The following is a 23,965-nucleotide window of genomic DNA, read 5'->3' as shown; positions in this document are numbered from 1 at the left end:
TGCCCTGCCAGTTCCTCCCTGGTTTCCCTCCCTTTCTTTTGTTTTATATGTTATGTGTTAGTGCCTATTCTATTTGTCTTGTCTGGTGTTTGATGTTCCTCTTTTGGGATGCCAGGAGGCATCCCTTTGAGAGGGGGTAGTGTCAGGATCCTGTCACTCTGTCAGTCTGGGTTTTTGTGATGACAGGATCCTGACACACTTATTCTGTGTCTGTGTTGAGTGCATGGCTCAGGGGTACTCCCCTGACCATGCCCTGTACCTGTCCTTGTTTTTTGTCAGTGTGAGCACACTGCTTCAGGTTGTGGTTTCCCTGCCATATCCTCTTTAGTCGGTTTTTGTGTTCATGTTCGGAGCATGGTGTCTGGATCCTAACTCTCCTGTCTGGTTCGGTTTCAGTGCCGGTGTCAGGATCCGGACACTCATGCTCCACATCTTTGTTCCCTCCCTCCCTGGACAGTTCCTTTTGTGTTGGTATGTCCGTCAGGGGAGGGGTACTGTCACAGTCTGGCCTGACTTTGCTTCCTCTGACTATCTGTTTGTCTCATCTGAGTGTGTTGCCTTGTCTATCATGCCCTCTTGTGTCTTGCAGGTGCCACGTGGAGAACAACAGGTCTGTTACTTAGGCAACAGTTTGTTCTCCAATTAACATCATCGGCAGCACCTGCTCCCTATCTACCTTTTTCCTACTTAAATCCCACTTGTTGTTCTGTTCTGTGCCAGTTTGTCTTGTGTGAGTCGTGTGATCTCCAGTTGATGTATTCCTGGGATTTCCTGAAGACTTCTGTATTTTTTATTTATTTTGTAATAAAGCCCTTTACTTGCATCTGTGTTTGGTCCTACTTACTTCTCATGACAGCACAACCCTGGTATATTGACTCTTAACTACAGGTGCATCTCAATAAATTAGAATGTCATGGAAAAGTTCATTTATTTCAGTAATTCAACTCAAATTGTGAAACTCGTGTATTAAATAAATTCAATGCACACAGACTGAAGTAGTTTAAGTCTTTGGTTCTTTTAATTATGATGATTTTGGCTCACATTTAACAAAAACCCACCAATTCACTATCTCAAAAAATTAGAATACATCATAAGACCAATAAAAAAAAACATTTTTAGTGAATTGTTGGCCTTCTGGAAAGTATGTTCATTTACTGTATATGCCTCAATTCGGCGTGGCATGGAGGTGATCAGTTTGTGGCACTGCTGAGGTGGTATGGAAGCCCAGGTTTCTTTGACAGTGGCCTTCAGCTCATCTGCATTTTTTGGTCTCTTGTTTCTCATTTTCCTCTTGACAATACCCCATAGATTCTCTATGGGGTTCAGGTCTGGCGAGTTTGCTGGCCAGTCAAGCACACCAACACCATGGTCATTTAACCAACTTTTGGTGCTTTTGGCAGTGTGGGCAGGTGCCAAATCCTGCTGGAAAATGAAATCAGCATCTTTAAAAAGCTGGTCAGCAGAAGGAAGCATGAAGTGCTCCAAAATTTCTTGGTAAAGGGGTGCAGTGACTTTGGTTTTCAAAAAACACAATGGACCAACACCAGCAGATGACATTGCACCCCAAATCATCACAGACTGTGGAAACTTAACACTGGACTTCAAGCAACTTGGGCTATGAGCTTCTCCACCCTTCCTCCAGACTCTAGGACCTTGATTTCCAAATGAAATACAAAACTTGCTCTCATCTGAAAAGAGGACTTTGGACCACTGGGCAACAGTCCAGTTCACCTTTGCAGGTGTTTTGAGCTGATTAGCTGATTGGCATGTCACCATATTCTAATTTTTTGAGATAGTGAATTGGTGGGTTTTTGTTAAATGTGAGCCAAAATCGTCACAATTAAAAGAACCAAAGACTTAAACTACTTCAGTCTGTGTGCATTGAATTTATTTAATACACGAGTTTCACAATTTGAGTTGAATTACTGAAATAAATGAACTTTTCCACGACATTCTAATTTATTGAGATGCACCTGTATATTTGTGCAGTTGCCTCCAAAACACCCTGCACGAGTTGTCCAATGCTCGATTAAAACCTTGTTGCCTCACCTCCATGTCGACCCTGCTGCCAATATACATCAATTCAAGATATCTTTGATTCAAGATATTGATGATATTACTCTTGATAGATGAGTTAATTTGTGATTGGCATCCTTCCATAGGCTTCCTTTCCGATGACTTCAGCACTGAGCCATCACCCTCCCTGGAAAGGCTAGTGATAGCTGAAATGTCTGTAGCCAGAAATCCAGTTAGGCATGTGCACTTGCACGCTAAAGTACACAATGGCTTGTACACACAGTAAGAGCTCTCGCTCTTAGCATGGATTTGCACCTGCAACATAAACAGCAGCAGGGTTCAAACATGCTGCACTCACACATGCTCTGTGTCAAGTGATGTTTAGATATACAGTATATGAACAAACACCAGCTCTGACAAAAACTAGACAGGCAGACAGATGAATTCAGTGACGAACAAGAAAGGAGGAAATACTCTCAAATTATCACATTAACTTTCACAATGTGCTTCGTTTGTTCTCTTTCTCTCTTGCTGTGGTGAGAAGTATTTTGGACTGTTTTTTTGTGTTCATTGGTTTTGTTGTATTCCATTATATTCTGCTGTGTGTGTGTGTGTGTGTGTGTGTTTGGTAATAGTCTGGTTTGTAATTGATTGGTAACAGAACTGCTTTTAAAGTGGGTTGTTTGCCCACATGTGGCTTCACCGGGGCGATGGCACAATTATTGACCCAATAAAAGAGCCTCATTTCTCTTATCTTGTATCAATTCCCCCTCCCTCCCAAGACTCATTTTATTCTTTTTCTTTGTGTCTTCCAGCCTTCAGATGGGAGTTAGAATATTCACTTTTTTTAAGGCTAAATAAAATATCAGGCTGATTGAACCAGATTCTGACTGCTGAAAATTAAGGTTTGACTTTCAGATTGCCTCCAACTATCACCCTTGTTAGTCTCTTCTTATTAGTAGATGTCTTCCTCATTTCAAATACTTTTTCTTAAACTAACTGTATGTCTTGGGGTTAAGGTTTAGAGATGTGTGTGTTCGTGTTTGAATTGAGCCTGTGAGTCTTGCACACCCAAACCAGAGTGATAATGCCAGAAACCTACCTGAGTTACATTCTATTCCCATCCTTTATCTATTTTTCCTTGTCACTTCTCTTTTTCAGAATCATTTACTTGTAGGCACTAACCCTATGGATGATTTCTGGGTCAGATTGCGTTCCTGGTTCATTTTGTCTTTTGAAGATCATTCTTCTTGACAGAACATAGCTGAAGACCACAACAAGCTGTTGTGTGTATATGTTTCTATGTTTTCACATGTCTTTGTCTGGGAAGTAAAGCTAGTAGTGAGAACATGTGTATACAGACTTTCCATTGACTTCTGCTGTTTTTATACCAAACTAATTGTGTTGTTTGCCACCTATCCATACCCCTAACCCTTACACAAACCTCTGAAGTTTTAGATTTTCATTAAGACATTATTATTAAGCTCTTTTTCTTAATTTCAGATAGTACCAACCTGGTCTCATAGTGAAAACGTGACTATATACATTTTTGCAAAACTTGTTAAATGTGTCTCCAGGTACAATTCCCTGCTGTTTCCAGGAGAAATGAACACTAGAGGCACTACAACAACTGTGTGTTTTATTCACTTTCACTCAAATCATGACTTAAATGGCTCATCATGACTTTATAAATACTTATTTTTCTCTCTATTACTCAGAACCTGCTATATTATGATACTGACACACTTTTACTCAAACACATCTTTTGAAAAACAATACATTTTAATGCTTTTATTACAGACTCACCTACATATATATATACACTTATTCCAACATGGATAGCTTGCGCAGTAGCTCACCTGATAGAGCGATGGACGTGACTGAAGCTGACATGTGACATTGCAGATTCATAAAAGCAGCACGAAATGAAGTGGTTGCTTCAGAAAATGTGCTTTTTCATTTCACGTCTGCATTTTAAAACACTAATGGTTAGATTTAGGCTTTGATAAGGTAAGGATGTCTTTTTTAACTTCTTATATACATTTTAAAACACTAATCGTTAAGTTTAGGCATTGATTTGGTAAGGATGTCTTTTTAAAACTTCTCATTTTTATTTTAAAACACTATTGGTTAGGTTCAGGCAAAAGTTTTAGGTTAGGGAGGTATGTTTTAAAAACAATTATCTAAAAATCACCTTTAAAATGCATCTGAATATGACTCCATTTTACTTGCTTGTGGTGCCCCAGTTGGTCATTGCACTTGGATCCTATAGCCAAACGTGATATACAGCACACAATTTTGAATCGCAAAAATGTTGTCATGTTCACGTAAATTTCATGAGACCAGGCTGGATAGTACTGTCCTTGTGGAGACAGGCAAGACCCACACACAAATATCTCCTTTTGACACATCGCGTTAAGGAATGCCTTTGAGTTCACCATCTCCTTTTGGACTCTCCCTCGATTTCCTCCACGTGACTCGCACTGGGGAACGAGTTGGTCAAGGTGATGCTTTTGGTTGCGACGGTGATAGACAACAGACTTTGTGCCACTTTCTATGAATCGAGGTTAGCAAACGCTCCCCCCGACATATATCGCGTCTCACAAACGAGTGCTTAGGATTCGTATAGCCGCCATTCAGAGGACCGTACTTCTGAGCAGCCAAAGAATAACATAAAAAAATTAAAAAATAATTATGTTGAGTATTCTCAACAAAATTTTCTATCCAGTGTGCAAAAGCACTTTGTCTCAAGTACTACACATTGCCCCCTCATTATATGCTGGGACCGGTTTAGTGTCTAACCCATTTTTGAATACACTAATTTAGCTCAGTTTCCCTGTAATTTGGCTGGCGATCGAGCATTGAATATTTTCAGCTTAAGTTTTGCCTCTACCTCCATGACCAAGGGTCTTCGGGCATGCGTAATATAACTCTATGTACAATAAAAATAGGTCTACTCATGAGCCTGACAGGCTTTCTGTGTAATGAAGGGTGAGCAGCTTGCTCTGGGGAGTGAACATTAAAAAAACGCTTCCTGAATTCAGTCTCTGTCTCCATTACCAAGGGTCTCGAGACATGCATAACAGAATTCAGTGTTCATCAAGCACAAGTGTACACAAAACACACAGTGAACTTAAGCACCACACGTTGTCCCCCCATAAAGAATGCTGGGGCCGTTTTTTCAAATAAACATTGGTCACATATACTTCCCCATTCAAAATACCAGGAAAAAGGTTTATTCTGTCAGCGTCCCTGCTGTAAATGCATTTCAGGGCGCTCATCATTTATGCCTGAATACAATAAAGGCAGAAACATCATTAAATCCCATTCAACCAGCCACAGTAGTAGAGGCGCAAAGGCCCCCCTCCGCTGTGCCGCTGGTTGTGGGGCAGTTATCAAAAGTACGGCAAGTGCGGCATCTAGTGGTTATATGTCATGCTACAGGTGAGAGCCATGCATTAATTCCTCTGTCTGCCCATCTAGCAGCTTGGCAGCAGTTGCAGGGTGTTTTGAACTAGGTATTTCAAATGATAGAGCATGGTTATGTCATTCAATTCAGATGGGCTCCGCCATTATTCAATGTGGTTGTTCTGACAGACATCTCTGTTCTGGAAGCCCCGTTTTTAAATCGAGAAATTCACTCTCTCTTAGAAAAAGGTGCAATAGAGGAGATTTTTCCCTTCTCAGATAGAATGCGGCTTTTAGAGCCGTTATTTTCTGGTCCCGAAAAAAGATGGTGGCTTGCGTCCCATTCTGGATTTGAGATGTTTGAATTTCACCCTAATGAAATATCAATTCAGAATGCTGACGCAGAAACAAATAATGTCACAAGTACAACTGGAGGACTGGTTTGTGACAATAGATTTGAAGGATGCTTATTTCCATATTCAGATTGTGCCGAAAAAAAACAGGTGTTTTCTCAGATTCACTTTTGGGGGCAAAGCGTACCAATTTTGAGTTGTTCCGTTTGGACATGCACTGGCACCACACACTTTCACAAAACGCATGGATGCAGCTCTGACGCTCTTGAGGCTTCAAGGCATCCATGTTTTGAATTATATTGACATTTGGTTGGTGTTAGCTCACTCAGAGACTTTGGCTGCCCAACATCGAGATGTCGTTCTCAGCCATTTGAGCAATCTAGGGTTGCGTGTTAACCTAGACAAGAGCGTCCTGTTGCCAGGGCAACAGTCTCTGTTTCTAGGTGTGGAGCAAAACTTTCAGGTGATGTAGGTGCGCCTGTCTCCAGCTTGTGTTCTGTCATTACGCCAGTGTCTAGCGATGTTCAGTGTGGGACGTGTTCTCCCTGCAAGAACATTTCACAGGCTTTGAGGCTTACTATCACGCCATCTGCTGTCATTTCCCTGGGCATGTTGCATGCGAGACCTTTTCAGTACTGGATGAACTCTACAAAGGGACTTCAACCAGTGACGCATGCGCTTTGTTCCTTCAGAGTGATGTGTCGGTGCTACCAAACTCTGCTGCCATGGAAATGGACCCACCTTCTGATGTCACCTTCCGTATTGGCTATCTCAAGTATGGTTTTCGACTCTGGTCTCTCTCCTGGAAAAGACGCCTTGGGAGATTCCAGTACTTGGTGTACAGCACAAAGTGAAAATCCTTTCACTGCCCTGTCGGTACAGTGCTGGAATTTTTGCAGGAGCGTATCGGGGCAGGAGTTGCCCCGGCAACACTTAAAGTCCATGTTGCCGCTATAGCAGCTGAACATACGCTTATCAATGGAGTCTCTATTGGTACACATTCTCTAGTCTATGAGCGAGGTACGCAGGCTTAGACCTTTTTGTCCCATCTACGTTACTTTATGGAATTTAACTGTTGTTTTAGAGGTGCTCTCGGGTGCTCTGTTTGAGCCATTGACAACAGTTACTGATAAGGTTTTGACTCTCAAAACGGCACTGCTAGTGGCATTGGCATCATTTAAGAGAGTCGTTGATTTGCATGCCCTTTCGGTCAATCCCTTGTGTATGGATTTTGTGCCAGGGTGTTTCAAATGTTGTGTTAAGATCTCGTTTGGGCTAATTGCCCAAGGTTATTTCTACATCATTTCGCTCGCAGACCATTATTTTTCAGGCTTTCTTTCCTCCCCCATTTGAGTCTGAGGAGTATGAAAGATTACATATGCTTTGCCCAGTTTGGGTGCTGCGAGTTTATGTTGATTGTACTAGCCAGTGGCTTAAGTCAGAACAATTGTTTGTGTGCTTTTGCGGCTGCAACAGAGGTGTTTCGGTGTCCAAGCAAAGACTGTCTCATTGGCTTATTGATGCAATTTTGAGTGCTTAGGAAGCACGTGATTTACCTTCGCCCTTGGGTATTCAAACCCATTCTACGAGGAGCATAGCATCCTCATGGGCTTTGACTAGAGATGTGTCCTTGGAGGACATTTGTATTGTGGCAGGGTTAGATTTTATAATCTGGATGAGGGTTTGACTCCTGCTTCCCAGGTTATCTCTGTTGGAACAGGAGTAAATTCATAATTCCTTTTATTCAAACGTTTTAGCTCGCTTGTGCGCCGCTATATGCTTGCCACACAGGCTTAGACAGTTGGCAGCTACTGTTCGCATGGTGTGAATGTATTTAGTTCCCATATCGATCATACACATCTTGAGTTCCATGAAAGGGAATGTCTCGGTTAGGTATGTAACCTTGGTTCCCTGAGGGTAATGAGATGCTTCACATGGGAACGAGTGCAATCGACAGACCCTGTTTCCAGATCAAACCCTTCTCTGCACTTCTAGACATTCGCCATGACCAAATCACTGCGATGAATTCAACATTTATATTAATTTGTATCTATTATTTTAAGTAGTATTAAAGGAAATATTAAGAGTGGAAACAGGAAATCAAATGGGAAAAAGAGTGGGACAAAAGGAGGATTCGAACCGCATTTGCTTGGACAATACTACACATTCACACACCGTCTTTACACCCCATGCCACTGCAGCAACATCTATTGATTTTTTTGTCATCTGTTTCTGTGGTTCCCCCAGACACTGGGGTGCAAATAGACACTCAGCGTAATGCACACAAATAATGACTGTTTTAACAGATGGTGTCAATTTGATCTACTGATTGTATCTTATTGCATGTGTATCTAAATTTGATCAAAACATGTTTCTAATTAAACGTGACTGCATTTAAACGGCCATAGTGTCTATACAATAAGAAATACAACACCTAACCCAACGAACCATCTTCAGTCTGACCCATTATTAGATCCTAACACTTGCCAACGGCAGGGTTGGGAGGGTTACTTTTGAAATGTATTCCACTTCAGATTACAGAATACATGCTGTAAAATGTAATTTGTAATGTATTCCATTGGATTACTCAAGGTCAGTAACGTATTCTAAATACTTTGGATTACTTCTTCAGCACTGGTAGATTTTTTCACTTGTTTTGACTATAAAAACTCTGCCAGCACAGTATGACAAAATACATGTTAAAAATAAATTTCTCTGAAAAACTTAAATATCTTATGCAGTGTTGTTTCTAAAACAAGATCAATCTAATTTATCTTGTTTTATGGATTTTTTTTATATTTTTACAGGAAAACAATACAAAAATTATTATCAAGAATGTGATTTTGGCCCTAATATCAAAGGTCTTACTAGAAAAAAATAAATTATGATCCATCGTGAATTTTCTTGGTAAAAAATATGATCGTGCCTGGTAACGTGCATGTAAAATGGCTAGAAATAGCATTTTATCTTAGCATAAAGCTGACAGGTTTATTTCTATTTCTTGTGCTCCAGACTTACTTCAAACTTACTTCTCTGTCTGCTCGTATGAATGTAACACATCATAAGAAAGTGTTTCACCGCTTTTCAAATGCACTTTGGATCACATCATTTATATGTATAAATGTTTTCCATCTGAAAGGACTAAATATTAAATGAAACAAATGACAATAAAATGCAAAGTAATCTCTTCAGTAATCAAAATACTCAAAATACAAAATTCTAATTACCAATGATTTAAATTGTAACTGTAATGGAATACAGTTACTTATATTTTGTATTTTAAATACGTATTCCCGTTACATGTATTCCGTTACTCCCCAACCCTGGCCAATGTCAGCTGTTAACAACTATTCACAATTGCACAAAAATAAAGATTTTGAGTAGACAATACCACATTTTTGATATACAAAGGCATTTTGATACAAAGACATACATTTCACTGCAAGTCACAGCATTAATTTTATTAATATTTGGAGAATAAAAACACTGAAGATCTGTACAGTTGTTTATTAAAAAAGGTGATACAAAGGCAAATATTCTGTGATATACTGTATGTTATATTAGAAATATAAGACAACTTACGAAACATTAAATGCACAGGAAAAAAAATACAGCAATATATGAAGACAATCCACATCAGAGAGCTTTTTAAAGAGGATGCAAGGCAGTGCTGCAGCAATATCATTACATGTTAAGAGAACCCATTGGAGAAAAAAACTGTTTCTGTGTTTAAGGCATTGGATGCAAATGAAACACACATCCTCACTGCTTTAGCATTTAATTTCGGTTGTGAAAACAGCTTTCTGTGCTGTAGCGCCACCTGGTCAGCTGGTTTTGGAAACTGCAGCAGCTCCTGGCACACGATTCACAGCTCAAATTTATTGGTTGGGACTTTTCTTCGCAGTGCAAAGAATACATTTTTTAACACATTCACCGTAGAAATTAGCTTCGCTTTGTTGACGTGAACGTTCGTTCCAGGTGTGAGGTGTGAGATGCGGCAAGAAATCACGTCAAAGGTTCGCATTTGGTTTCAAAAGGCCTTAAGTGCTTCTTTGGCCATGACACAAAGAAGCGCTTCTTTAACAAGGTAAGCCTTAGCCAAACCTGGCTGGCACACATCGCTATCTTAGGTCATTAGATTAAATATTTCTACACATAGCAAGTCTAATTCACTAGTTGAACAAGCTCTGGGCTTTCCCGGTTAGGTCACTAGCTGTTTAAGCCATTCCGCCAAGCAGGTGGAGGCACAACTGTGTGTTTGTGACATCACGAGACATTGCTCAGTTGTATTTACATGCCCCAGAACATGCATCATCGCACCCTTGGCCCTGACAACTGACGTTCAGTTCATATCACAAACAGAGAGGGAGAGAACACAAACTGCTCAACATACTTTTCTTTAGCCCATCTGTGGATAATTCAAGATTAGAATTGCAGCTCCAACTAGAAAATTCGTTGCGGGGAGTTTTGGAGATTGTGATAACATGAGCTTGTCTGTGTTGTGGTGATGGTAATTTTCAGGGTGATTCTTTAACTATGAGCTCTTATGACCTCAGTTTATAAGTATACAACTATATAAATCCAAGTAAACATCCGCGTTAAGTGTAAATGCCTTCTGCTCTGCCTATTGCGTGCGTGCATGACTACTGTAGCACATCTCTGCGCATGCACACTGCACAGCAACTTTGCATTTGACAGATGCAACATGTCTTTTTCATCGACAACAGAGAACAAGCTCTGAACTAGCCTAATATGCTTCCAAATACAGAGATAAGGTGCAGTTTACCATTACTGTACAGAACTAATGATCTAAATTATTTCTACACTGAAAATACTGTAACTGAACTAAGCATTCATTCAGGACTTTAAAACGCTGTGAAATAGCGAAGGTATCTATTAATAAAAGCATAACCTTATAATTTTATTCAGCATTATGTATGATTGGGCCTGTGGAATATTGTTAATGTTTTTCACCATAATAATTACTAGAAACTGGTTTCAAAGCTTCTCTTCTAATTGACAGATTCATCAATCTGACAAGCGTCATTAAAGTGATAGTTCAGCCATAAATGAATGTTCTGGCATAATTTCTCCACACTCATGTTGTTCCAAACCTGTGTGACTTTCTGTGTTTTGTGGAACCTAAAAAATGTTACACAGAATGTTAAGGACTGACAGTCTTAGTCAAAACATGCAGTGAAAGAATATAGTGACTATAAGGCTAACATTCTGTCTGACATTTGTGTTGCATTGAAGAAAGAAAGTCATACAGGTCATACATCAGGATGAATGATAACAGAATTTCCAATAATAATAATAATAATAATAATTATTATTATTATTATTATTATTATTACTATTATTATTATTATTCTGTAATACTGAGTAATGTTAAATGTGTATTATGTAATGGAATATTGGAGATTAAATTATTAGATATGAAAGTAACTAGTTACTCACTACTTGAAGATTCTTTTAATTGGATATTTTTTTAATTATTAACATCTTTACTTTTACTTGAGTAATTTTTTTTTCAAGTAATTGTACTTTAACTTGAGTACAGTTTTTGGCTACTCTACCCACCTCTGTACTTGACCGCAAAAACATGAGTAAACAGTTTCATTCATGAATATTTCAGATGTCATGGCTGATAGTTATGGTGCTGATGTAATTTAGTAAACAGTATAATATATTTGGATGCAATGTGTTGGATGTGTGTTATTTGTAAACCCTGAAATTTAGCTTTATAAAGTTGTGAAGCTTGTTCATTCTCTTCCAAATGTGTTTCAAATATGACTTTATTCAAGGGGCTGTACGATATTCATCAATCAGAACAGTGGCCATGTACACTGAAGTTTCAAGGAGACGCTGTGGCCAAAACGGAGCGTTTCGGACAGAGAGCCAGAAACTGGGTGGAAAATAATCATTTATTAATTTATACTAATCTATTAGTGCTAAAAACTTTACTAACATTATCAGTGGACCTCAGGGAAGATAATTAAATTATATTTAAAAAAAATAGCATTTCATGACCCCTTTAAAGGTACAACAGTTGTTCAGTAGTTCAGTGCCTAGATTTTCCTTTTCAGGCTTGAGAACACAGATGATGTAGCTTTAGCTTCATGTGTATGAGTCATACATCATAGGGTGCCAATCTGGAAGCTTCTTTTCCCGATCCATGCATGGATGATCTGTAGGATATTAAAGGCATGGAGCTTATTAGAGAAGAGCACCTCTGAGAGATTTGGTACATATGATTATTGAAGAGGACCACTAGAGTAATGTGTAACTTAAGAAACATGTGGTATTGTATTATTCCTGATAAAAATTACGGAATTTCACAGGGGAAAAAAAGCAGAGAGTGAATGAGCAGAGGCTGGCATTGTGTGCTGAGGTTGCTTTGCTTTGTTGATCTAGAAGTTACACTTCCAGACACAAATGTGTCCCTGCTGAGAGGGTGGGAAGTCTTTTAATGTCCAGATTCTCTCTGCTGTGTTCATATGAACAGAATCCTCTTTAGGTCACAGTACACTCATGACACGTATTACAGCAGGAACGTTTAATTTGAAACACCCAATCAAGTTCATAACATACATTACTCACAGACATACATTTCGCTGAGCTAACTGTTTCTAGTTCTCTGACTGGGCAAGCGACAGATCTTAAGTATTCAGCGTAATCTTTCTCATTGTCCTTCTGTAGGGGTTGTAGATGGGGGAAAAGAAAAATCACAATTGAAGAAGCAGTCTAACTGAAATAACACCCCCCCCCCCCAAAAAAAAAGGAGGATCCAAGGAGGATGATCAGGAGGCCTGGGGGGCGGCTTCGGGGCTGGGAATGGATCCAGAGGTCTGGGAGGCGGCCACAGGGCAGGGACTGAGTCAGGAGGCCTGGGAGGCAGCCACAGGGCAGGGACTGTGTCAGGAGGCCTGGCAGGCGGCCACAGGGCAGGGACTGGGTCAGGAGGCCTGGCAGGCGGCCACAATGCAGGGACTGGGTCAGGAGGCGGAACCGCTTGAGGAGGAGACTCTGGGGAAGCGGGCGGAGCCGAGGAAGAGTCTGAGGGTGGAGCTAGGAGAGGCTCGACGAAGGCAGATGGAGCCATGAGAGGCTCGAGGGGTGGAGCCATGGAACTTGGTGCCGACGGCTCGAAGGGCCAGGGTGGAGCCGAAGGCTCGGAGGACCGAGGTGGAGCTGGGGGATCTGAGGACAGAGGCGGAGCTGTAGGGAAGAAGATCCCCAGTGAAGCTGGAGGCTCGGAGTGATGAAGCGTAGCTGGAGGATCGGAGAGCCGAGGTGGAGCCAGGTGACCGACTGACCAAGGCAGAGCTGGAGGGACGAGGGACCCTGGAGAAGCCAATTGACTGAAGGACCACGGTGGAACCAAAGGGACATAGAGCCGAGGTGGGACAGAGGGAACGAAGGGCCAAGGTGGAGTCCAGGGCTTGGAGGGTCTAGGCGGAGTCGGAGGGTTTGAGGTTTCCCTTGACCATGGTTTTGCAGGGAGCGAAGTTAGAGCCTGTGACGTGGGAGGAGTCGGCTGACCAGGAGGAGGAGGAGCAAATGTCTTGCGTGGAGCCAGCGGAGGAGGAAGGGTAGTCAGTGTGGGAACCAGGGCGGGGAGCAAGTCAAGGTCTATTAACTGGCTCAGGGGCGGTCAAGGCAACAGGCATTGGCACTGGGACAGTCGCAGCTGCAGGCACTGGCTGTAAAACTGGGAGAGGAGTAACCATGGTAATGAAAGTTAGCGAGGGGTGATGGATGTTCAGTGTGGCAAGGATATAATCCGCAAGGGAGAGATTCTCCGCCTCCGGAAGCACTGTTGTTCAGTGATAGTTTAAACCCATACTGTAAATGGACTTGAGGTACAAATCCGATATGGTGGTTGTTGCAGCGAGTTGGAAGAACTTCCAAGAGGGATAGATCCTGCCTGAACAGTTCCATGAAAACCCCTGTTAGCTCCATGCTCAATGATGTGCTCTTCGAGGTCTGGCTTTCTATGAGAGTGGGATCACTGGAGTAGAGGAGGACGTTAGGAGGAACAGGTAAGTGGATAAGTATTCTTTGCCAGGTCAGTCCTTCTGTAACGTTGGGTACTTGGAGTGGAAGAGGAAGAGAGGAGACACAGGAATAGATACTTTCAATCTTTTAATTATAAATGCTGGAGTGGAACAAACGATAAAGCTAAACATCACAAAATAACGAAACACTTCATCAACACAATGTAACACATCAACACAAAGTAACACTTCAAGGACTGACAAAGGAATGGTCAAAACTAGAGGATATTTATACAAAAAGGAACTAATGAGGGAATGGAATACAGGTGAGGATGATGAGGAGCAGATGGAAGTGATGAGGGCAGTGAATTATGGGAGATGTAGTCCAGGGGAAAACTCCAAAATAAAAGTCCTTGAAGAACATGAGGGAGACAAACTGTAACACTGATGATGCTTTACCTTGTTTTGGAGGATTCTATGAAGTCTCAGCATTCCTCATACTCTACACTGGAAGCGACCAATGTCATGTCACACGCTACAGTCGAAGCTGCTTGTCCATCATCTCAGAATGGACCTTTTTTTACAGACTGTGATGATGCGTTTCTGCTATATTTAGCAGCGTTAATCTTGCGAACCTTTTTGTATTACATTTTTTAATTATTTAGAGTAAATAGGTTGCACAGACTAGTCAACTAATGTAGTCTACAATGTCAGTCTGAAGTCGTGTAGTCACTTTCTGCATGATTTTCTAAGTGCGACTGTAGGAAATACAGGATGGCAAGGGATGACTCATTCATATTAATGTGGAAAGTTCTAATTTGTTAGGTTTAGGGGTTGAGTTATAGTTTCTCTGACAAATCACGTAGCGCTTTCCTGATGAATATTACTAAATCGTCCAATCAGTTATCATTTTACTTATGAATATAAATAATTCTTCCCTTGCCATCCTATGTTTCAGAAACTTTCCAGCGGATGTGGAGGCCTATGGCTCTGCACTGAAAAAGCAAAGTGGCTCAAATTTACTTTGATAAAGATAAGAGACAATATATGCAAAGTGGCCTTAAAATTTAACAGAAATACTAGTGCTATGCAAAATCATTTAAAAATGTACCCATTGGTGCTAGTACACAATTCGGAGAGTAAGAAAAGCGCTTCAAGTTGGAGTACGATAACATGATGGAATGCATATACATGCTGCACGTTAGATCCTGTGTCGGCCCATAATCATCTAAACAAGCTTCTACAAGTGTAGAGAGAACCGCGTAATGGAGTTTTTCTTTTGCTGTTGGAGTAAATTGGAATGCATAAATAATATTGGCTGTGGTTGCCCATTCACCGCTATAGAAGTTTACTCTGCTCTAGTTTACTTCCGCGTGCCAAAGCGAGAAATGTTAAAAGAGTCCATATTCACTAGCCACAGACCAATCAGTTGTAAGCATGAAGCTAAACTTTTTCAACAGTGAATTTGGTTTATTTCTTTGTCTCCTTCTTCATTTTCAATGGAGAATGAAAAGATGAATTTGCATGGGTTAATAAATTATTATTGGGCTATTGAAGTTTATCCTGCTCTAGTTTACTTCCGCATGCCAATGTCTGAAATGTCTGAAATGTGAAAAGGGTCCATGTTCACTAACCACAGAACAATTGGTTGTAAGCTTGAAGCTAGACTTGATTAAGAGTGAATTAGGTTTATTCCTTCTTCATTTTCATGGAGTATAAAAAGTTGACTTTGCATGGGTTATTTTAAAATAGCGAAATGAGTAGAACAAATTTTGAGTGTAAATCCTGTGTAAAACCACTCTTATGTAAAATGTCACATTCAGTTCAATGCAGCAGTTTATGTCAGAATGTTTTTACAAATTATTTAGATAGAAATTCATTCTGCTTTTAATGATTTAGCTGTGTGACAGCTCAGATATAGGAAACAGGTTGTCCATCAACTCAGGGTGCATCGCAACATGATGCACAACAACGGGTGACCATGCAGTAGAAAGAACAATCACACAAACTTATGCAATTCATACCCTAGGCTAACTGTAATGAAAAATATCTTGACTTATTGCTTTTGTCCCTACTTACGTATTCTGCATCATTCTAACACGTTATAGTGTCATTAAAACGCACGATAATATACGAAGTGAGGCTTTATGGAAAAGATTAAAACATTACAAGAGGAACATTGTGGTTGTACATACTTTTCTCAACAATGATAGTACAAAGAGGGCAGAAAATGATAGGTAGAAGAGGGGGAACGGGATCAAGAAATGACATGAGTCAGACTCAAACTCATGTTGTCTGGATGAGTACCAAGCTCAGTGTGTGGGAGCACATGTGCTAACCATTACAACACAGCTCTGACTCAGTTCATCTTTATTTTATTATGCATTATTTAGTACATCTACTCTGTGTGTAACATTACGTAATAGTTACCTCAATACATTTTTAATACATGCTGCATCAGTAATGATTTATATGGACATTTACCATCTTTTACTTACACTGTGTTATAGTGCATTGCAGTAACAAATCGATGCTGTTGACCGGGGTCTGTGTCATATATATAACTAAATAAGTGTGTGTGTGTAAGCTTATGCAGGAAGTCCAAAAAGCTTCTATTAGGAAATTTTCATGTACAAGAAATCAAAAAGGCAAAGTCTAAAAATGTGTGTGTGTGTGTGTGTGTGTGTGTGTGTGTGTGTGTGTGTGTGTGTGTGTGTGTGTGTGTGAGGGGAGGACATTAGATAAATGAAACTGATGTTGACAGTCCAAGAATTTTTGGAAGAGTATACTCTATGACAATACCTATTCTATCATTTAAATGATAATGTGTTGCAGGTTTGTGTGTGTGCGCATGCTTATGAGAGACAGAACACGAGTGTGAGAGCAAGATCTGCAGTCTTAGGCACAGAGCAGTGCATGGTAGCGCTAGATGTGTGGCCTATTTTTAGACTGGGGTCTAGACTCGCCCACTCTCCCCTCTAAAGGAAGAGGCTGAGTAAATGAATGAGAAAGAGAGTTCATTGTGTTTGTGTGTGCGTGAGTGTGTGTGTGCGTTGGAATATTTGTAGCAATGGAGAAAGAGTGGTTTGAAATGTAATTTGATAGAGAAAGAGAGACTTTTCTTGCTTAGTGTTCTAGAGAGTTCTTTGACATCAGTGCCGCCCAGGTCTCTATATGTTCTAATCTACCTTCTCCATTCCTAAAGATTCCATGACTACAGAATTAAACATGCTGTCCACAACAAACAGCGCACACACACTGAAGGAGATGGACAGAGATATAGAATGAGAAAAAGAAAGCGAAAGCGAAAGCAAAAGAGAGGAAAAATGGATCTTCTGGGCATGAAATATGGATGAGGCTTTAAAGATTGGGGCCAGTAGATGTATTTTTCATCCTCTCTCTGTACTATGTATATTTAATGTCAAATGACTCTCTTTGCACCACCCACCACCTTTGCATGGATATAGGGAGGTCCCAGGGGTCCTGTGTCTCCTTCCTGCCCCAGGTCGCATCACCCTGCTGGGACAGACAGGAGGTCAGCACCCCCATGTGTATCAACCTCTTTTGCAGCCCATGATTAAAGGATGCAGAACTGCCAAACCCAGACCACCTGCCCTACTTCAACTGCGGGAAATTAGTGTGTGCGTGTCTATGGCTCAGTAATGGAATATTCCGAAGTGTTTTAACTTACTGTCTATGTATTGCATCTGTGGCATGCCGGTAATTACCACAGACAATAATAATGGACATAATGATGTTTTCATCAGGTTTGACATCAGTGGAAACAAACCACTTTGGTTCTTGTATGTCTCGTAACTGAACGCAACACGGCAAGTTTGATTATGCAGGAGTGAAAAGAAAATTAGATTTGAGAGGTTGAATGATGAGAGAACTTTCATTATTGAGTGAATTGTTCCTCCTCTAAGGCTTTAAGTGTTATGGTTTTATTTTTGAAACAGTGTGCTTCCATTATAAATGTATTTACTGTAAACACATTTCCCATTCGTTTATACACAGTGAGGGATGATCTGAAATGATTGATTGTGCCACAGATGCAGTACTTTAAGGTCATTCTTATGAACTCACTCTGCCCATCTTGACTAGGATGAGCTTGTGCTGGAAGTCCAAAAAGCATCTATTAGGACATTTACATTGTGCAAGAAGTCAAAAAGGCATTGTCTAAAAATGTCCATTTCATTAATGCCATTAGTCTCATCAGCTACCAACGGAAGTATGAGTTGCTAGAAGACCAGTGGCTTTACTGGAAATATAAGATTCTGTTCTGCATTATCTAACACAAAAGAAAGACAGAGAAATAGATAGATCTGCAGATCATGTAGAAGCTGCTATACCCTGTTTGAATGACTTGGAGAATCAGAAAGGGGGTGGAAAAGTTTATTTGGGGTTTGTTCCTCTGTAAGAGGCTGGCACGAAGAGGCGTACACACACTTTCAGGGCAACACAACATATGTGAGCCTGGGTTGATTCTTGGCACAAATGTTCCACTTTTTGCAGGGTTGTGACAGTTAGACGTGTGGTGTGACCATGCTAGTTTGTTCTGCAGTTTCAAAAAGCTGTGAGTGTGAATGCGTATGCCTGTGTTTCTGTGTGTGTTTGCAAGAGGACGATTGTGTTGTTTCACATCTTGTATCAGGTGTATATTTGTAGCTTCAAGAAATTGAATCACAAGAAGGAGCTACCAAGGGAGTGAATGAGCGAGATTTGTATATGAGAGAGAGAGAGAGAGAGAGAAGAATGGTTTGCTACACACACACACAAACACTTACTTTTAAGAATGAGAGAACAGTATTGAGTAGTAAAAAAGAGTGGAGAGATTGAATAGCTAAATGGTGGAGACAACAGCCCATATACGTATGGGAGAGAGAGAGAGAGAGAGAGAGAGAGAATAAATGACAGAGTAGGAGAAGAGAGAAACAGAGACAGAGCAAGATATGAAGATGAAGCAGGAATGGGGGGGTTGCTTAAATAGTCTGCAACAAAGCAGAGCACTGAATGAAAATCCATACGCTGAGGCATTCATTAGCACTTGTTTGATTAATAGAGAAGATAAGGCAACACTCGCAAGCACACACACACATACACACTGAAACATCAAACACAGCCACGCCCATGCAGACGTATGATTGAATCCAAATCCCTGCATAAGCAGACAGTAACCTTGCAGGCATTGTCACAAGTCGAGATAATTTGGATGTGGACAATGGTTTTCGTCACAGCTCTGTTTCTGCTTGATAGCCACGGACAGATCATCACTTTCTCCCTTTTTCACTGTCTCTTGCTCTCTATTCCTGTCTTTCTTCCTCTGTGTGATCACTCCATCCTGCTCATTCATCCAGTACGCGCTTGCATCAGTCCAGAACCATGCATTTGAATTATTGATGAACGCACCTCCATAAGGGAGCCAAACAAATGGGGAAGTGACTGTGTGTGTGTGTGTGTGTGTGAGAGAGAGAGAGAGAGAGAGAGAGAATGAAAGAAAGTAAGAAAGAAAAAGAAAGAGTGCACGAAAGGTGATTTTACAGTCACAGAAACAAAAGTCGAGAGGATGACAGAGACAGTAATTCAAATAAAATATTACCTTGTGGACTTGAATTTGTTACACTCTCTCGCTTTCCCAAGCAGGGACCACTCTACAGTAATCTGCAGAATCAACCCTGGCATAATTGATTCTTTTGACAGTGTCACAATTTGCGTCACAGCTCTGGAGCTGCATGTGTGATGGATTTCAGCACCATCTGTGGCGGACAGCGCCAGCACACTAGCCCAGACCCGCAGGCTGTGGGTAGCTCTTGCTTCATGCTTTCAGCACCGGTGGCTGTGGACAGCACCTGCTCTCCTACATTTCAGAATACAGCTTCTGTATATTTCTGTGCACCAAATAAAACAGACCCTGAGCTGCATGAAATGAATTTCACTACAAAGAATGCAGTTTGCTGCAAGTGAATCAAAGTAAACGTTCATTTCGTAAGATGGCAAATGAGTGACTCATTTGTGAGAGGCTTGGGAACTTTGAATCCCACTAATTACTTTTGTTGTCTAAATAGAGGTTGAGGTGATTCCATCTCAAACAAGTAGACAGGTCTACAAACTGAGCACTTGGAAAGCTAAATCAACAGACAAATATAAGGAAAACGTTTATGTGGACTGTTTCCAACTATTGGTTTGTGGAAGGTTATTATTTCCCTAACTATCAGTACACATACACATACAACATCAGTCTTCTACTGCCTTATAGTGCAACTGGGAAGCTCCTACATCTATGTTGGGCATGTGTTTTTACAACATGTCATGCATTCAAGTCGAAAACAAATTACAGGAGTCAAACTATAGCAAATACACAATGAACAATGGTAAAAGCTCATTTTTATGTTGTACCAGTGGATAAGCACAAGATAATAGACCTGCAGCACATTACATGACCTATATGATTTTTTAATGCATGGTATCTGCAAATTAAGTAATTTACATAAAACAAATGTAATTAGCTTTACATTAGTTGACTATTAGCTTTGCTCCCTCTGGTAAATATGACTTTTATATTTATCATTTATGTGCTTAGAACTCGTAATAACAATATTTATGACTCCACTTTGAAGGGAAATTCAGTTAAACCAAGTAAAGAGACCAGAATGTTAAATGATGACCAGGAGTCAAAGTTGAAGTTCAATCAATAGAGAGAGAGAGTTTACTGAAGACAAAGTTCTCCACATTTCCAAAGGCAAAAGACAGAATCAGAGAATGAGTTGAGAATCTAACCTCAAACTAACTTAGATTACAGAAACCACCGTAATTATGCAAATGCAAATGAATTGACATCATCTCTTATGAGTACGGAGATCTGATAGGCGAACAGTACAGATAATTCTAGAAATCTTACAAACATGGTGTTCTGTTTAACTACATGAATGCAATTATTAAAAGATTCCATTTTTAAGTCACTAAGTCAAGTTGGTAAGCAGAAATGGATCAGAGGTGTATCTTCTCTTTAGACACACTCTCCAGATTTTCAAAACTACAAACAATCCTTTCTCAAAGTTGAGGCAGATCTCAATGGGATACAGGCCTTATCCAGCAGGAACAAACATGACAATAGAACAATACGTCAACAGAGAAAGTTTAGGCAGAAATATACTTTTAGTGGTGTATGCTAAGAATGTATTTGTGTCAGTAATTAATGACCTAAAACTTTAACACAATAAAACACTTGCTTGAATAAATGCACATGGATTAAAAATGTTTTGATTACCTTTTGTTATAACAATTACTAGTGAATGTATTCAACTCATCAATAGGCCGAAGAGACAGGGGTGAACCCTCCCCTTCAACTTGACGGCCTCGTTGACCTTGCAAGTAAACACTAACCCATACCCCTTACTCTTAGTATACAAAGTACTGAGTAAGCTCATTAACAGTGTAGGTGAGGACTTGGGCTTGTATTGCAAAGGCTGCAGGTTTATTACCAGAAATGGATGAACTGAACTGAACCCATGAGTTACTGTATTCCAAAATCACTGTTGTGTCCTTAAGCAAAGCACTCCAGGGGGTGATTCAGGGTACTCCAGTGGAACTGTCCCTACAGTTTTCCATCTGCTAATGGCAATTTGAATGGGCAGCCAGTGTGGAGACCTGAGTAAAGGTGTAATGTGTAACTCTAGAGGGTAAATGTGGTGGGGAGTAGCGGCTTAAGATCAGGGCTGGTAACCAGACGGATGCTAGTTCAGTTTACAACAACAAGACATGAGCTAACACCATTGAGTTCCTGAACATCTGCGTGTAACCCCAGGTTGTTCCAAGTGGACTCTCCCTGTCATATTTGTACTGTGAGACGCTATGGATAAAAGTGTCTGCTAAATGACTCCTTACACCTGAGATGTGAAGCAATGATTTTGGTTGAAATCAGCTTTAGCTGGTTTGCTGGTCTTAGTTGGTTTAAAATGGTCTAGCTGTGTAGTTGGTCTCCCAGCCTGACCTTATGAAACGTGCCCAAAACCCCTCTAAAATGAGCAAACATACCAGGCTTGGAGACCTGTTAAGACCAGCAAATTAGCTTAGACTAATTTGTCCAGCAAGGTAGAGTGGCACAATTTAAAGCCAGATTGTTCTTGGAAACTTTAACATTTATTTGAATTCCTAAACTTTTGACTCATAAGGGTTGAGGGGGACTGGCAGAATAAGTTTGAGTAGTGGAGTTCTAATGAACAGGCTGTATTAAACTTTTATAGAGAAGAGCTGCTGAACTGTTCAAATATTTTTAACACTGGAAAAGTATGGGAGAAGATATCTTGGAGGAGACGGGAAGAAACTAATGGTTGCACAATGAGCAACAAAAAGATGGAGTATTTTCTCATACTCGCAAATGCAGACATGCCAATGAGAAGCAAGCAATTTGCCAATAAATAACTGGAGCCTAAACAAGCAACTGGGTAGAGTAGGAGACAAGAAAGTACTTGGTTTTGCCAGTGTTGTGGACTATGAAGTGGCTATTTAGGCAATTGTTGCAATGTTGTCTATAAATGTGAATTGGTCATGAAGGATAGGTTTTTCTACACAGGAAGGTTGACAATCAAAACTGTGTGACACTGAGCTGGGAGGAAGAGAGACTGAGTTAGGGACCATGGCTGGGGGAAGGAGAGCTCAGTTTTGAAGTTTAGCAAGTCAGTGCAAGTTGTAGAGAATGATCCTTTCCCACTGACTTTGGACACTCTGCTGCCAAGGTTGATAAACTATAAATGTGCAAGTCTGGAAACCCATCTCCGCTGGAGTGTAGATAAACAGTTGGTGGTTAAAAGCATTGAATGCTGCAGAGATTCAGATCTTGATTAACCATAATCTACAGTATCTGAATAATATACATCTCAGAACTTTAGACCTGAAAGAGTTGAGTGAGATTGATAGAAAGGGTTTTTTGAGTAGTGGAGTTATGATTGAACTTAATTTTCAAATAGCGTGACAGTTAAGCTGTTTTCACAATAATGTAGCTTTGCAAAATTTTCCTAATGCTAAGTGTATTCAAATAATCTAAATCATTTAAGTGAATCTATTATTTTGCACAATTCATCTAAATGAACCAGTTAAAATAAATGATTATATCATTTGTGTAACACTGGGTTCAAGGAGAGGAAGACAGGAGATGCAGGAGTAGATTAATTTAAAGTCTATAATAAGGAAATATGCTGGAGTGGAACATCATACAAAACATAACAACGTAGCAATTCATAACCAACTAAATCACACTGTAACAATACAAGAACTGACAAGGAATGGACAAAACTAGAGGATATTTATACAAAAGCTGCAAATGAGGAAATGGAGGACAGGTGAGGAAGATTGGGAACAGATGGCAGTGATGAGGCAGTGCATTATGGGAAGTGTAGTCTAGGGGAAACTAAGGATGATACAAAAACCATATCAAAATAAGAGTCCACAGAACAGAACGGTGAATAACTGACAATTTGGTACTGGGAACTCCAATTAATTTTTGTGATTTGGTTCCATCGGACAGTTAATGTAAATTAATTAGTTCACGTAAATGAATCACTGAATTTACTTAAAAGGACGGTCTCCTTTTTTGAGGTGAAATATTTAGTTAATTGCTTCTGTTAATTGCTAGTCACCACATTTCAACTCAGTTATATAACAGGGTGGTTACTAGTTTTATTGTTTATTATTAGTATTAGATGATTTGTTCAATTTAATGTCACTTAAATTTTTTTGTCACCCTAATTGAATATATAACAATCATTGATATTATTTAATTCTGCAAACTGTTTAAAGAATTAAATCATATTATTTGATCATTACAAATTAAAAACAAAAACTTTAAATATAATTAAATAATCTGATTGTTACATAATTTTCTTCAAAGTTCAAAGTTAAAGTTATATAATAAAAAATATATTCTTTAAATAGCTTTAAAATAGTTAGCTACTTACAGCTAACTGTGTTTTGAAAGAGTTGCTTTACTGTAGTTTATCTACTTTAAATTATGAGTAGCTTGTAGCTTGTGAAGATACAGTTTCAAAGTAACTTTCCCAACATTGTGTAAGACAGAGCTACTCTTCAAGGACATTTTGCACACACAGGAACAATATAGGAGAAGATATTTTGGAGCAGATAGGAAGAAACAGGTGGTTGCACAATGAGTGGCAAAAACCTGGAGTATTAGCT

General features: G+C 39.9%; 1 protein-coding gene across 2 annotated transcripts in view; it reads left to right on the top strand.

Moving 5' to 3' along the window:
* Positions 1–23,965, top strand: part of LOC127448109 (syntaxin-binding protein 5-like) — a 228,013-nt gene that overhangs the window by 10,178 nt on the left and 193,870 nt on the right. The gene's annotated exons all lie outside the window — the stretch shown is intronic.

This window comes from Myxocyprinus asiaticus, chromosome 11, assembly GCF_019703515.2.
Source record: "Myxocyprinus asiaticus isolate MX2 ecotype Aquarium Trade chromosome 11, UBuf_Myxa_2, whole genome shotgun sequence".
NCBI classification, from domain to species: Eukaryota; Metazoa; Chordata; class Actinopteri; order Cypriniformes; family Catostomidae; genus Myxocyprinus; species Myxocyprinus asiaticus.
This window is presented reverse-complemented; position numbering and strand designations above follow the sequence as displayed.